At 45.1% G+C, this 14984-nt stretch overlaps 1 long non-coding RNA gene across 1 annotated transcript in view; it reads left to right on the plus strand.

Annotated features, from left to right (window-relative positions):
• The window catches only part of LOC138583002 (uncharacterized), a 99441-nt gene that overhangs the window by 11526 nt on the left and 72931 nt on the right, over positions 1–14984 (plus strand). Inside the window, exons 2-3 of the long non-coding RNA XR_011305133.1 lie at positions 7831–8000; positions 8442–8513. This is a non-coding gene — a long non-coding RNA (uncharacterized lncRNA). The remainder of the gene's footprint in view (positions 1–7830; positions 8001–8441; positions 8514–14984) is intronic.

Here is a 14984-nt window from a genome sequence, read left to right on the forward strand (position 1 = left end):
GGTAGAGTGACTTGTGTGTATCTTCCAGGCGAGCTTACTTGTGAGATTGGGCAGCATGGTGCGGATGGGAAAGCAGAGGCCAGGAGTCGCAGCAGGCTGCAATTAACACGGTGGGCAGGCAGCAGTGAGCAGATATCACTACGGTCCACTATTATACATAGAGATCAGGCTGCAGTGGGCAAAATAGCATTACAGGCTGCAGAGCAACAGTGACCAAAATAACATTGCAGGCTACGGAGTAACAGTGACCAAAATAACATAGCAGGCTATGGAACAACAGTGACCAAAATATCATTACAGGCTACGGAGCAACAGTGACCAAAATAACATTGCAGGCTGCGGAGCAACAGTGACCAAAATAACATTGCAGGCTACGGAACAACAGTGACCAAAATATCATTACAGGCTACGGAGCAACAGTGACCAAAATAACATTGCAGGCTACGGAGCAACAGTGACCAAAATAACATTGCAGGCTATGGAGCAGCAGTGACCAAAATAACATTGCAGGCAGTTTGCAGGGTGAGTAAACAGCAAAGGGCAGATATCACTACAGTCCGTAATTATACATGGTGAGCGGCAGCAATATGAGAAATGTCATTACCGGCCAATAAAGGCAATCAATTGCTTAAGGAGTCCAGGAGCTTTAGTGTCAGGACAAGAAGTAAAACATTCAGGGGATATGATTTATGAGTGGTAGAGATAGCGCGCACAAGCGCAAACAGGGGCAAACAGGGCCTTAGATGGCCTTCGATGAGGCTGGCTCTTCTGCCTGCTGGCGGATATGGGACAATTTCAAAACACTGGTTGCTTAGCAACCGTGAGGACGCTCAGCCTCGTTGTGGGGCCGCATTGCGCCCAACATTTTGTTTTGCTGCATCAATGTCGGTGCTGATGCAGACGTGCAACCCGGGCTGCCCAGGGTCAAATGGGGTGCTGGATGGTGTAAAACCTACAGGATGAGCAGTTTACCAATAGAAGGATCCACATCAAGGGGATGAGGTGAGGCTCCTAGATTGGTGTCACGGCACGGCTGTGAAGCAGATCTGGTCCTCCGCTGCTGCTGCTTCGGTGCTGCAGATGGGTGGGGGCTCCTGCCCTCACCACCAGTTGTGGGTTCTTTGGAACCCGCTGAAAGAGCAAAGAGTTTTTTTTGCAGAAAGTTGGAGACGTATAAGCTCCCATTGGACATCACACTGGTATGCGAAATGTCAACCTACCTGCGCTGCTTCCCCACTTTCAGATCAGAGTATAGAGTCTGAGGCTCTCAGGCTCCCAACATTGTAGAGGTACCAACAGGGTACCTCATTATTAGACTTTGAAAATAGGATGGGTCACAAACATGCACCGCCTTGAGAAAAAGATTGAAGATCTGTAATTTGATTTCATAGTAAACTGGGAGTCTGTGATCATACGGCTTCAAATTATGGATGAGTCAAGAGTCATTTTTTTAATAGTTTTGATCTTTACGATACAGGTTTGATGAATTTTGAGGTAAACAGAATGGTCATAATTCTTGAAGATACAGTACCTCTGATAAATGAGGCTGGGTGGTAAGATGAGATGTAGAGAGTGTGCTTGAGAGGTAATATGAGATGAAAATAACAGAAGTTTGTTGATCTAATCATTTAATGAACACTTTATGAAAATGTGTAGTGTTAGAAGACTCAGATTCCAGGTCGACCTTGGGTCCTTTCCCTCCACCACCTCTCTCTCCACGTGTGGTGTGCTCCAGGGCTCTAACCTCTCACCCTGGCTCTTCAATGTCTACTTGGCCCCTTTGGCCCACCTTATCTCTACCTTCTCCTCTAACTTTCAGTGTTATGTGGATGACACTCAGCTCTCTTTCAGGCTCCTCTCAGCCTCCTCTCCTCTCCCGCTCATTCCTGTCTGTCTATCTGCAATTCAGGCTTGGTGTGCCTACAATGATCTCTGCCTTAATGCCACCAAGATTGACATCCTTCTCATTGGGACCCCCACTCCTGGTTTCCCACTCTCACTCTGGCTGCCCCCATTGAGCCCACCTCCTTCACCTTCCTGTGAGGCAAAAAAACTTGGTGTCATCTTCGACTCCACTCTCTCCTTCTCTCCACACATCACAGACCTTGCCAAGAAGGCCCACTACCAGCGGCACCTCATCAGAAGTATTATTCCTTTTCTCACTTTCCCCCAGAAGCTCACTCTCTCCAGAGCCCTGGTTCTCTCTAGTCTGGACTACTGCAACAGCCTCTTTCTCAATCTGCCTTTGTCTACTCTCTGCCCTCTGCAATTGATCCGGAACAGGACTGCTAGAGTTGCCCTTGGCTTCAAGCCCTGGGACCGTATTTGTCCAGCCTTGAAATCACTCCACTGGCTCCCGAGGGCTGCAAGGATGAAGTTCAAGACTCTCTGTATCGTCCACAAGGCTTTCTGGGGCCACGGCCCGCACTGCATCTATCTCTCTCTTCCTAAACACCTTCCTTCCCAAGCCCTTCACTCAGCCACCTCTAACTGGCTTAGGGTCAGACGCTTCTCCAGGCAGAGAGTGGGGGGAAGATCTCTGCTCTGCAGGTGCCTCCCTCTGGAATGGACTGCCTGCCCCTCACCGGAGGCACCCCAAGACCTTCCTTTTCACCTCTGCTTTCTCTCTCTCTCTTCCCTGCTGATCTGCCTGTCTTCTGCGCTGACTGGTGGCCTGGCTCCTCCCAGAGTCTCACTGGATGCTGGTTCGCCCCTTCACTGCCTCCATGATAGGGATATCATTTCACCAAAATGCCAGAGGTAGTGGAAGTGACTTCACATGCCCCTTGACCTCTGATGACATCACAGGATGTGATGTCATGTGACCCAATCCCGAAGGCACATCACGGGAAGAGAAGCGACACGACCACTCACCCCTTGACAAAACAAGAAGGGGGATCACATAGCATTGTTCCTAAGTACACAACGAAATATATGGTTACAATATCACTATAATGTGATATACATTTCATACAAGAATGGATCACCATATGTATCGTTAATATCAGTGTGTGTATAGGCCCATATCACCTAATTATTGTGAATGAAAGCAGACATCTAAGGCCAAATCATAATGATGTGTTATCATAAAGCACTTACGCTTAAGCGCTCGATATAGAACAAATATACATGCATACAATCACCCGACCTGTGTTGGTACTCATTATTGACTTCCGAAGGATGAAAGGCTGAGTTGAGGTGTTTAAGAACAGACTAAATCAGTGACTCACCCCCTGAAGTGTGCCTGAAATAACCCTTTAATGAGTCTAGAATTTATTGTATAGAATTCCAGAAAGACACATTGGCCCTCATTACGACCCTGGCGGAGTGGGTTTACGCCAGCGGTATTCGCGGCGGACCCGTCCGCCCTACTACGAGTTCCCGTAGCGCCATGGAGCGTTTTCCGCCTGGTTTTTCCGGGCGGAGAAATCCATGGCGCTACGGGACCTTGTTGTTAATTACGCCACCGTATTTTACGGTGGCGTAATTAACGCCTTCCCCACTCCCATTATACCCTATGGGGCAAAAATGGGAATGGGGAAGGGTAAAATGGGGAATGGGGATTTACCGCCCCGCCAAGGTCGGAATGGGGCGGAAAATCCGCCAACCCCCATGGCGCTATCGGCAGCTTTCCGCCGTGCTCCATGGTGCATTTTGCGCCACGATTTCCGCCAGGGTCGTAATGAGGGCCTTTATATGTTATTCCTATTCTTTCTTATTTAGGGCCACTGCTGAAAGTGTTACACTAGTGCAACCGCTTGTTATTTTTTTTTGTTTTTAAGAGGCACATGGCACTGGCCACAGCCAGCCCAGAAGCTTACACTACATTATTTATTTTCAGGGGTAGCAAGGGATACCACAGGGGTAGCAAGGGAGCCCTCAGGAGTCGCAGCTGCGACCCCTGGCGATCCCCAAATGACATCCCTGCTCCATGCCTACCATACACTTAGGGGCTGTAACTGTAACCCTGCAGTTCCCTGCCTCCTTGCACTTACCCAGAGCCACACTGCCCTGGCTGCACTTATTCAGAGCAATTACGCCCTGATTGCACTTCCCCTTTCCCTCTGCCTGGCACTTCCCCTTTGCCCCCCCCCTGCACTTTGCGTTATCACACTTAAACGATCTGAGTGACACAAGGACTAGTAAGATTGTTGTTTTGTCCTCCATCTGTCGCCCCTCCCTTTTCTTGTTGTGCCTAGAAACACTTTGTACAGGCACGTTATAATTGACTTGTCATATCATATAAAGCATTGGGTGTGGGTAGTGTGATTTTGAGCCTGAAGAATAGTGAACTCACGCGCAGAATGATAGAAACTAGCTGGAGACCACTGCTGTCTCAGGTAATTATTTTGGATTACCACAAATGTTATAGATAGGATGGTGTGAAGCCGAATTTAGCTTATGCCGGTCATTACATGCCCATGATATCAAGGAGTTTTGAGTTCCCCCATGACAAGCATGGTACACTGTCATAGAAATGTTGACTGAGATGGTATCATTGCTTTTCTCTGACAGATTAAATGGAGCCAATACCAGAAGTCCTAGCAGAGAGAGGGAAGAATAAAGCAGAAGCAGAAGCAAGTAGCAGAAACGCAGCCTAAGACTAAATCTAAATTTAAGTTTGTAGGGCAGGGAAATTCATCACAAGTGAGAAGGGTCCAAGTAAAGTAAAAAGAAATCACCAAGATCCTCCCTTTACAACTCTAGGGAAAATGTGGGTGGTGGGTGTGGTGCTACATGACAGCGACAACAATAAGAAAAATAATGAGAAAAATAATAATGGTTCCATGGTACAAATAGTTCGTTCTAGCCCATGTTAGAAGAATGTGAAGTTTGAGGAGCAAATCATTGGTTGTACTGCTGAGAAAAAGCACAGCAAATGCCAACCAATGATTGGGACCGGAATTATGAGAGATTATGAAGCAATGATTATTAACTCTATAGGTCTAAGAGGTTCCATAGTATTGTTGATGTGATTGGGAAACATTGAAAATTCTTTAAAAAGGGCATACTTTTAATAAAGTTTCTACCTCGGCATGTAATGATTAGCGTTTAAATAATAGGTTAAACCTTAGAGCTGGCATTCCCAACGTGTATAGCATCAGCCTTGTGCCCCCACTAATAAGAGTCACAGATGCCGCGCTATAGTCCAGGTTACAGAGGAAAATGTAAACATTCTTTCCTGTGTAACTTCCTTTTCCAACCATGCAAGGTCAGCGCATTGGTCAGGCCACTGATCTGGCCTGATCCGAACATTCATGCACCAATGATTTCATGCCAAACATATGAGATTTTACACACACAAACACACACTCACACTTTAACACATGCGTAGTAAGGTGGCCCGGACTAAAGCAATTAAGAATTAAACTGCGCACCAATTAAAATCCTCTACACTATCCAACACAGACAGAACACGATAACAGCATACTACACAATTCCATACTCAACACACACACACAGTTTGTATAAACTGATAAATGCTTGCCAGTACATAATCCATTACGCGTGGACAAATGCGAACAATGTATTGATGGGGTAGGTAGAGGGGACTGTAGCCCAGGGTCTTTGGGTTATATCCCTGGATAGACGCTCAGGTGCTACATCTAAAAGGCTAGCTAGCCTTTTGGTTTAGCTCAATGAGTGCAATCCCAACCTTATCTTTACAGGTCATTCGGATTTTACACAACTTCCATTTTTGGACCTGATGATTTCACATCAACAAGGCCATATGTGTACACATCACTATATAGAAAGGAGACTGATTGTAACACTTTATTAGAATATTCCATTCAACATTCTCATTCCCAAAAAGATAATTTACCCTATGAGCAATTCCTTCGTCTAAGACGGAATTGCACCAATCTTGTCGATTTTGAACAACACGCAAACATTCTGGGGGATAGACTTTTGGAGAGAGGATATCGTCGTAAACTCATTAAAAGATCAGCAAAAAGAGCACATTGGACACCAAGAGAACATCTTTTGAGTCCCAGGAAGAAAGAGACGGCCACAGATCGGCTTGTATGTGTCACCACTTTCTCGCCTCAAACTGTACAGATAAAAAAGTTAATCAAGAAGCACTGGAATTTAGTTACGAGCACAGGATGCATCAGCGGACTTCCCTTATTTGCTCTAAAACGATCTAAGAACTTACGTGACCGGTTGGTGCAATCTAGGTTGCAATCCATTGGAACTAATTTTTCACAGAACAGCCTTCGAGCAGCTTGGAGCCATGAAGGGGAACGTGTAGTGGGCCATTACCCATGTGGTAAGTGTCTGTCATTTGACTTCTAAAACGATTAGGTTCAACCATGGGGCTTTCAATTGGCAACTTCGTCAATTTACAAATTGCCAAACCAGTAATGCTTTTTATGTTATTCAGTGTCTCTGCAACTTACTATACGTTGGAATGACGACAAGAAAAATTTCCATCCGTATCAGTGAGCACATATCGCGAATTCGGACAAAATATATGGCTGCCCCGATGGTTCAACACTTTGTCATGGAGAACCACACCTAAGAAGATCTGCACTGGACAGTTACAGATCAATTTATCCATGACACCAACCTACACTCCATGCAATACAGATTGACTAAATTGGAACAACGTTGGATCTTTAGATTAAAAACACATGAGATTGGCCTGAATTAAGACATCCAATGGCCTTTGTTGTTACAACATTAAATGTATTGACTTCCTCTGCCTTGTTGGTAATTGGCTTTCATAATTAGCCAGTTAAATGTGATAGTTTGATGTATACCACTGAAGAACATGAGGTAATAACCATGGGGTTATTGGTATGCCTACACAATGGTCCTAGAATACAAAGCAATTTAGTCCCCTGCAATTGTGGTCTTTGTGTACTAATGGCAATTGACTATGCCATGTACCGTCGAGCTTTGCCCTTTGTTGTTTAGCCATTCCTTAATAGAACAACAACTATTTGGTTGGTGGCCCTTTAAGAGATCATGACCCACACCATGTGACTGCTCACGCATGGGACGTTGGTAGTGGTGCCTCCCCTTGCAATCTTGTTTGAAAGCATTCAAAACAAGGAACAAATGTCACACTGGACTTTTTTCTGACGGGGGGCGTCCAATGTTTCACAGGGTTTCAGATCTGGAATACATTTCGCACTGTTCCAGAATTTACCTTCATTGAATAGATTGGTAAGTGAATCCTTCCGCTTTTCTCACGGCACAGGTGCGACCGCCGGCAGCCAGCATGTCCACGGTTTCTTTGGGGGCAGCAACCGGCTTTGCTGCCTTTGAAAACCCACGCATGCCTTGGCCCAGCGTCATGCACATTGCTCAGGGATGGACAAGGTCTGGCTTGGCTACACACCGACCATGTGCCTCGGCAGCCGGGCGGGTGTGTGGCCCCGGAGGCTAGCAACTGGTTCGCTGGCTTCCTGGGCTACCGCCCGGGGGAGCTATCCAATGGCCGGCGACGTGAGCGGCCATGTCAGACAGAGGGAGCAGTCTGTACTAACTTGCAAGATTGCTGTATGCTAACATCCACAAGAGTTGGGCACAACAATTGACCTTGTTTTATTTTTTATTTTGTTGGCAGACCCTGCAAGTCGTCTTTTCAAGCAAAGCAAATTTTATCCCTAGGTTCATACTGCACCAAGGAGAAAATACCTTCATTACTCATGGGGAGTGTTGTCCAAACATTTGCAAAGTGCCGCAATGAGGTACTTTTAAATAATACTATCGAAGGCGTATCAATGTCCGTTGGGGAAATAGGAAGTGATGCACACTATATTGCAATGGTTGTGTGACATCCAGTATCCACAATTGTTTTGCTATCTCACCTTTGTGTAGATAACAAGAAGGCATCGATACAGGAACTAGGAGCATAACGGAGGGGGAGAGAACGTCGTCCTTCTACTTAGACGATCAGTGAGAGGTCCGAACAGCGGTATAATTCCATCAATTTTTGCCTGGGCCCTCACAAGCTTGGCGCATGCCCGGCTCGACAACAACACATTTAGGTAAGGACACATTTGATTAGAATTTGGAAGAATCCAGATATAGGTAGCTCAAACATGGCAGATACTAGATAATGTACTATTGTTGTTGGCTCTTTAACTCTGTGTATTGCATTATATATATGGATTCTGTGTTGTGTGCGTGTGTTTAAGGGAGTTTCCCAGGATGACTTTGGCAGTGGGCAGCAACTCAACCCTTTCCAAATATACAAGAAATTTGTGCTTGTTGATTTTTGTAATCATTTGAGTTTAGAAGATACACCAAGATGGTTGTGGCATTATCAGGCAAAACCCAAGTGCATGTTTTTTAACCACTGATATTTTACAATGCCATAAAATGTTGCTTGATACAAAGCATGATGGAAATATGACCTTAAAACATCCTTTCTTTGTCTCTTCCTTGTTTTTGCTTTCCCTTTTCATAATGTTATTCACCAACTGAAGGGGCAGAGTATCTTATACAGAAGAAGCAACATGGTTTGAACAGCTGCGCAAGGAATTTAAACACACGCCAGTGTAAGTTGCTTTAAAAAAAAAAATAATAACTGTTTTTTATATCTGATGAGGTGCACTGGTCGGAAAGTGTGTATCGATTAGTTGCCCGAAACTCGAGTCGACACAACCATTGTCCTGACTCCAACCAGGAGTTGGAGATTACTTGGGTTATTTATACAAATATTGTGGTAATTGAATATACTGAAAACAATGTGATAATACATACCAATTGTTTAAACATTTACATTGATGCACTTTATGACTACAAATAATAGTCAGCATTTCTAGGTCTACGGGTTAGACCGTTTGTTCTATTTCTTTCATTATTTTAGAACATACAATATAGATTGCAGTTGCTGCACAAGTATGAATGAGATTGGTTCGAATGGGTATGAAATGATATGAAGATGAATGTGTTACCGGTTGGTGTGGTGTTTTTTTATAACTTCGTTTTTAACGATTGTTAATGAATTGATTGTAATGATTTCTATGATGATATCGGTGAGATTATTAAAACAATAAAATAAAATAAAACAAATTAATTAGTGTTTTTTGCCTATATTCATAATTCTCTTATTAATAGGTCCCCATTGGAAGGGATTGGTTGTTTTTCTTTAGAGTGTTTTATATGTAAATGCTTAGAGGGTCGGTGCATGTCCTTCGACAATTGTACCTTTTGTATGGTCCCGACAGCCCCGACATTAGAAAAGCCCCAGATCTTTTCCAGACCTAGCACAACCCCTGCCTGCGAGCAAGGAATGTAATGACCAAACACAAATACACACTTCTGTGGAAATCCGCTCCCACAATGTCATGTTACTGAAATGGACAAAACAAAAGGTGATGGCTGAAAGGTTTAGAATTAATCTTAACCTTTGGCGCAGCTCAGGCATCGTCCAAGCTATTGATATTTATCCTGCCAAGCCGCTACAGAAAGGAGAAAGGCCATATGCAAACCAGGCTTGGTCTGACCCCAAAAGTGGCAGTCCAGCCCGAATTGCTAGGTCACATCCCTTCTGCACGAGACCACAAGCATCCCCAAATAGATATGTTTCTGCCTCATTGGGCATCTACAGTGAGGAGTAGCTTGGAACTCTAGGCCCAGCAGGCATGGGACCCACGTCTGAGCACACCCCTCCGACTCAGGTTGACTTAGACATGGTTATGTTACTGAAATGCAGTGTTTACTGCCCAATATGCATTCAGCACAGCCAACAAACATGGAAGAAACTATATTTCATACAGCAGTGCAGCACCACCCCTGAAAACACAAACACACACGCAATCCCTTTGACAAGCAATGGAACGTTTTCCAGAACACAATCTATTACGTATGTGCACCCCAGGGAAGTTATGATCAATCACACTTCCCCACTCTCCCAAATCCCGCCCTCGCCTAGCCACGCTGCATAAATAGCCACACCCACATTTAAGCTTTTGCCACTGTGGCATGACCTAATGGAAGAAACCTACCACACCCACAGTGACACACCCGAACCACCGGTTCAGGCCTGTACTCACCTACAAGCATAAGGAAAGTACTTGTTCAGAGTAGATCTATCTTGCTTCCCCAGGAATGTCCCAAAGTCAATTTATTCAGAGAAAAAGAAAGTGTTAAATCAGTTCTAGAAAAGTTCTAAAGAAACAAAAAATTTGCTCAACCAAAATTCCACTGGTAGCAGTTCATTCTTTTTTTGATAAAAATATTCCCTTTCCAAGTTCCACAAAGAAAACAGCAGCACCAATGTTATTCCTGGATCCTTCCAGGAGAGAATGGATAGAGTTTAGAAATAAAGTACCACTTCTGCTTAATAACAATTCTTCTTCTTGTAAATTCTGCAGTGTCTGGTGTACAATTTGTCAGGATGCTTCTTCTTAGTGTTTGCTCTCTCCTTAGCAATTCCCTCCTGCTAATGATGCCATGAGAGCAGGCTCTTCTACCTCACAGTCTACTACTACTTCTACTGCATTCAAATAATAATATTCTGAGAAAATGTTAGACAACCACAGTTCCACTACTTCTACTGCAACTTGAAAATTACAAAGTATTTAAGGCAACTTCAACAGTATGGTAAAAAAGGGCAGCCTCTCTGCCTTTTTTTCTGTCTTGCAATTACCACAAATTCTGTCTTAGCTTCCAGACTGTTTCTATCTCTTAACTTGAGCAGTCTTTGCTCTACATATTAAATGTTTTCTTTTTTTTTAAACAAGAACCCAGCTCCCTTCCCCAACTTCATGTACAACGTGTCTCCAGCAATTGCCCCAAAGCTGTATTTCCACTCTTCTAGCTTTGGATAACTGTGTCACCCTTTTATCATAGGACTCTGGGTTTACAACATTTTAAACACCTTTCAAGCAACATTGTTCAGTTCTTAATTGGGCTGGTTTCTCCTGGAAAGGGTTTTTTCTACTGGCTTGGTAATGCTTGTTTTTCTTGTGACTTCAAATACTTCTTACGACTGCTAAAAAATTGTTTAATATGTTACAAGAAATAGGTTTCTCTGTAAAAACGAATTTAAGTACACGCAATTTCATTTTGATGACAAAATTCCACTTAAAGGTTTGCGTTCCCTCTTATTCGGACATCATTTTGCTTTAATAGAAATCAGGAAACAGAGTTTCACATGCCCAACCTCTCTTTGATGTTATATAGGCTTGTAACACTGCGGAAAAGTCAGCTTCTACTTCATAAAGGTTTATCAGTAATGTTCTCCTTCTTAATAGGAGCAATGCAACCATTTGGCAACAATTCAAATTTTACAATGGAAAGAAATAAAGACGTTCTCTTCACGTGAGCATTTTAACTTTGGTGAAATAAGCATGTGATACAATTCCCTTCTTAGAGTGACATCCCACAATTGCAAATAACTTGTACTTGCTTTTACTTACATGTAAGCATCAAGTAAGCTGGTTACAGTTACTGGCAAGGTTTTTCTGATGATTTGGAGTACGGAGATTCATCCACCGGCTCCACAATCACCAGGGTTGCAGGTTGCTTCTACATCCTGACTTTTTTTTTTCTGCTACTACTGCTACAGGCACCTTTGGGATCCACGACCCTCTGCAGCATAGGTGTCTCAGATCTGGCCTCAATAATGGAGAGTCTTCCTTGCTCCAGTTTCCCTTGGCTTGCTTCTGCACACGAGCCTCAGGTGGATGCACAACTTCAGCTCTGCATTCACAGCAATTAGGTGCAACTGGAAAGACTGCCAGTTCCTCCCAGTCTCTTCCAGTGCACAGCCAAACTGGGGTTGTGAGCACGAGACCAACGCAGAGCCTGCAGGTGTAATCTGCTCTTCCTCTGCCCTGGCGTCACTTCTGTGGTCACACTTCCTAGTAAGCTGCAAGCCTTCTGCTCTGCTTCTTCTTCTGCTCCCGCTGCCGACCTTTCAGCTCCTGCTCCATCTTCTCTCTACTGCTCCTTCATGCTGCAGCCTTTTATGCTCCTCAGGTGGTTTAATTGGCTTCAGGTACAGGCCCTTGGAGCTAATTGCCTGATCCTGCCAACAGCTGTTATCTCTGCCTGCCTGTCCTTAGCTCCCACATGCCTCTCCAGCCCTCTTCTTCGTCACAGTCCCTAAGGGACTATGGGACATTTTAGCAAGATTCATTTTTCTTACTTCTTTAAAAGGTTTAAGGATGATTTTTCTTCCCTTGATGATGTTGGAAGAGGGATTATAGGGTTGAAACCTTTTAGGAACAGACAGGACAGAAAGGTTCACATTTCCGTCATTCTTTTGCCATACCTTTAACATTGGGGCGGATATGTGATTATAGGGGTAAAAAAGAATGTTTCTGGGGAGGTGACAGTTTTAGAGATTTTAATCCTAGGTTGATATTCATCAGAATGGCAACATGCTACTCTCCTGGAATTATCTTCCAAGCATCCCAGTAACAATACCATATCTCATGCTATGAAATCTCCCCACTGCCTTAGCCCTTGTCTCCACCCAGGTGATCCTCCCACAGAACATCACTCCTAGGATTGGGATCAGGAATCTGCCCTTTCCTAGCTACCTGGGAGGATATTATAGCCATGGTTATAGTGGGGGTTCTGCAGGCTTCTCCACATACCATTCCCCTAAGTACCCGACCTCCCAGTCCAGGTTCTAATTTTGCTTTTGCTATGGTCACTCTAACATTTATAAGGATTTTCCTGGTGTGCCAGTCCCACACAGGGTCCTCAGAAAAGATTCTTCATGAGCCCAAGAATACTGGAGGCAATATGAACTTTTCATATGATGGTTTACATTCCAATGTAAATTTTCTAAATTTTGAAAATGAGTGCCGGTAATGATTTCTTCTGGGAACCCTGGAATGATGACAACATTCATTCTGATAACTGACCCTTGAATTGCAATGGTAACAGGGGTGTGATGATATATCTCTTCATCTCCATGAACACAAATTACTCTAATGGGTTGATTTCTTTTAACAGTTTTAGAGGTGATTAGAATAGGTCTTATAGCTGTGTGACAGCTTCCAGAATCAATTAAAGCCTGAACTGGAATACCGTTGTCAGAATCGGAAGCTACCACCCTCGAATGCTCCTCACCTGACTCCTTAGAGGAATCCTCCTGGGTTGATGTCTTTGGTCTTCTTCTCCCCTCCTTCTTGATCTCCTGCGGTTCTTCGTCCGCCTTAGTGCTCTTCCTTTCCTTCTTTTCCTTCTTGCGCTCGTAGAGATAGGGACGAGCTCCGCTTGAGGCCACCCTGACAGTGGTAGGAACAAGCTGTCGGGTGGACCCAGGGGAGCTAGTCCCGTAACACCAGGGAAAAAGCCAGCTATGGCAGAAAAAACCCTGTAGATGGCGAGCCCTTGCTGGCAGGGAGTGTGTCAGAAGTGGAAGAGGCTGGTGACTTGTATACGGTAACCGTACTTGAATCCAAGTATTTCCAGACGAGGTAGACTGGTGTCGAGAAGGATTGGGCGAGAGTCCACTGCGATCCAAGGAGGGCAAAGCGGAGGCTGCACAAGAGCTGTCAGCAAGGAAGGTGAGTCTATACTGCAGGTAAGAGTGAGAGAGTGGAGAATGAGAGAGCGAACAGGCGCGGGATCGTGTAAGGAAGGGAGGGAGCGTGCGGGAGCAAAGGTGGGCGAACAAGCGCCAGAGAGAGAGAGAGAGAGAATGAGAGAGCGAACACCAGAGAGCAAGAGAGAGAGAGAGAGGAGAGCGAACAGAAGCGGGATCGGGCAAGGAAGGGAGAGGGCGAGCGGGAGCAAAGGACAGCCTTATGTACGGGCACCCGTACAGAAGGAAAGAGCCTAGAAACAGGGAAAGCCTAAGCGGGCTGAGTACTACAGAGGAAGTATCCAAGGACCAAGCTCAAGGAGCGGCACTGCAGGCGAAGTTAGCGAAAGGCTGACAATGCGAGTTGCAACGCACAGCGTTGTGGGCGTGGCTGCCTTTTAAAGGAAAAGGACCAAAAAAGACTAGAACGGTAAGGACCGCAAGGATCCTAAACTAGCCTCCATCTTTTCCACAGTGTCCAGGGTCACGTTGTGACAGTATGCCCCCTTCCCAGCCTGGATCCCCCGGGCTTACCCGGATGACGGCGGTGAAAAAGACGTAACAAGCGAGGGGCATGGATGTGGCCTCTAGGTTCCCAGGTACGCTCTGCAGAGGAATACCCCTTCCAATGTACCAGGTACTGAATAGTACCATGTCTGTAGCGAGAATCCACCAGCCTCTCCACCTCGTATTCCTCAGGTTCTGGGTTATCTGGAATTGATGAGCGTGGCACTGTCCGACCATGCAGGTCCGATAGATAGGCCTTGAGAAGGGACGAGTGGAACACTGGATGGATGCGCTTTATACTGTGAGGAAGTTTCAGGCGAAAGGCCACCGGATTGATCTGTGAGGAAATGGGGAAAGGCCCAATGAATCTGGCAGAAAACTTCCCTGGGTGTAACCAGCGTGGCAAGAATTTAGTGGACAACCACACCTTAGTGCCGACTGTCCATTTGGGGTTCGGAGATCTCTTCCTATCGGTGTACTTCTTTTGGAGCTCCCTGCTAGTCTCCAAGTTCTTCTTAGCCTCCCCTTGTATACGTCTTAGTTCACTAAGCCTTTGGTCAACCGCAGGGACAGCAGTCGATGGTATTCCGACCAAGGGGATATGCATGGGATAAAAGCCATAGGAGAAAAAGAATGGACTGGTTCCTAAGGAAGAGTGTACTGTGTTATTGTAGGCGAATTCCGCTGTGGAGAGAAAAGACCTCCAACTCTCCTGTTCTTGACCACAGAAACAACAAAGGTACTGCTCTAAAGTGGAGTTCAGACGCTCAGTTTGTCCGTTACTCTGGGTGATATCCAGAAGAGAGAGCTCTACTGATCCCCAGAGTCTTGCACAGTGTAGACCAGAAACGAGAAGTGAATTGAGAGCCTCTGTCGGAAACAATAGTTTGGGGTAGACCGTGAAGCCTAACTACATCTCTCAGAAAAACCTCTGCCAATTCCGGAGCCGATGGTAGGCCAGGTACAGGAGAAA

Source organism: Ambystoma mexicanum, chromosome 3q (assembly GCF_040938575.1).
Source record: "Ambystoma mexicanum isolate Mex_15411 chromosome 3q, UKY_AmexF1_1, whole genome shotgun sequence".
In the NCBI taxonomy this organism is placed as follows: domain Eukaryota; kingdom Metazoa; phylum Chordata; class Amphibia; order Caudata; family Ambystomatidae; genus Ambystoma; species Ambystoma mexicanum.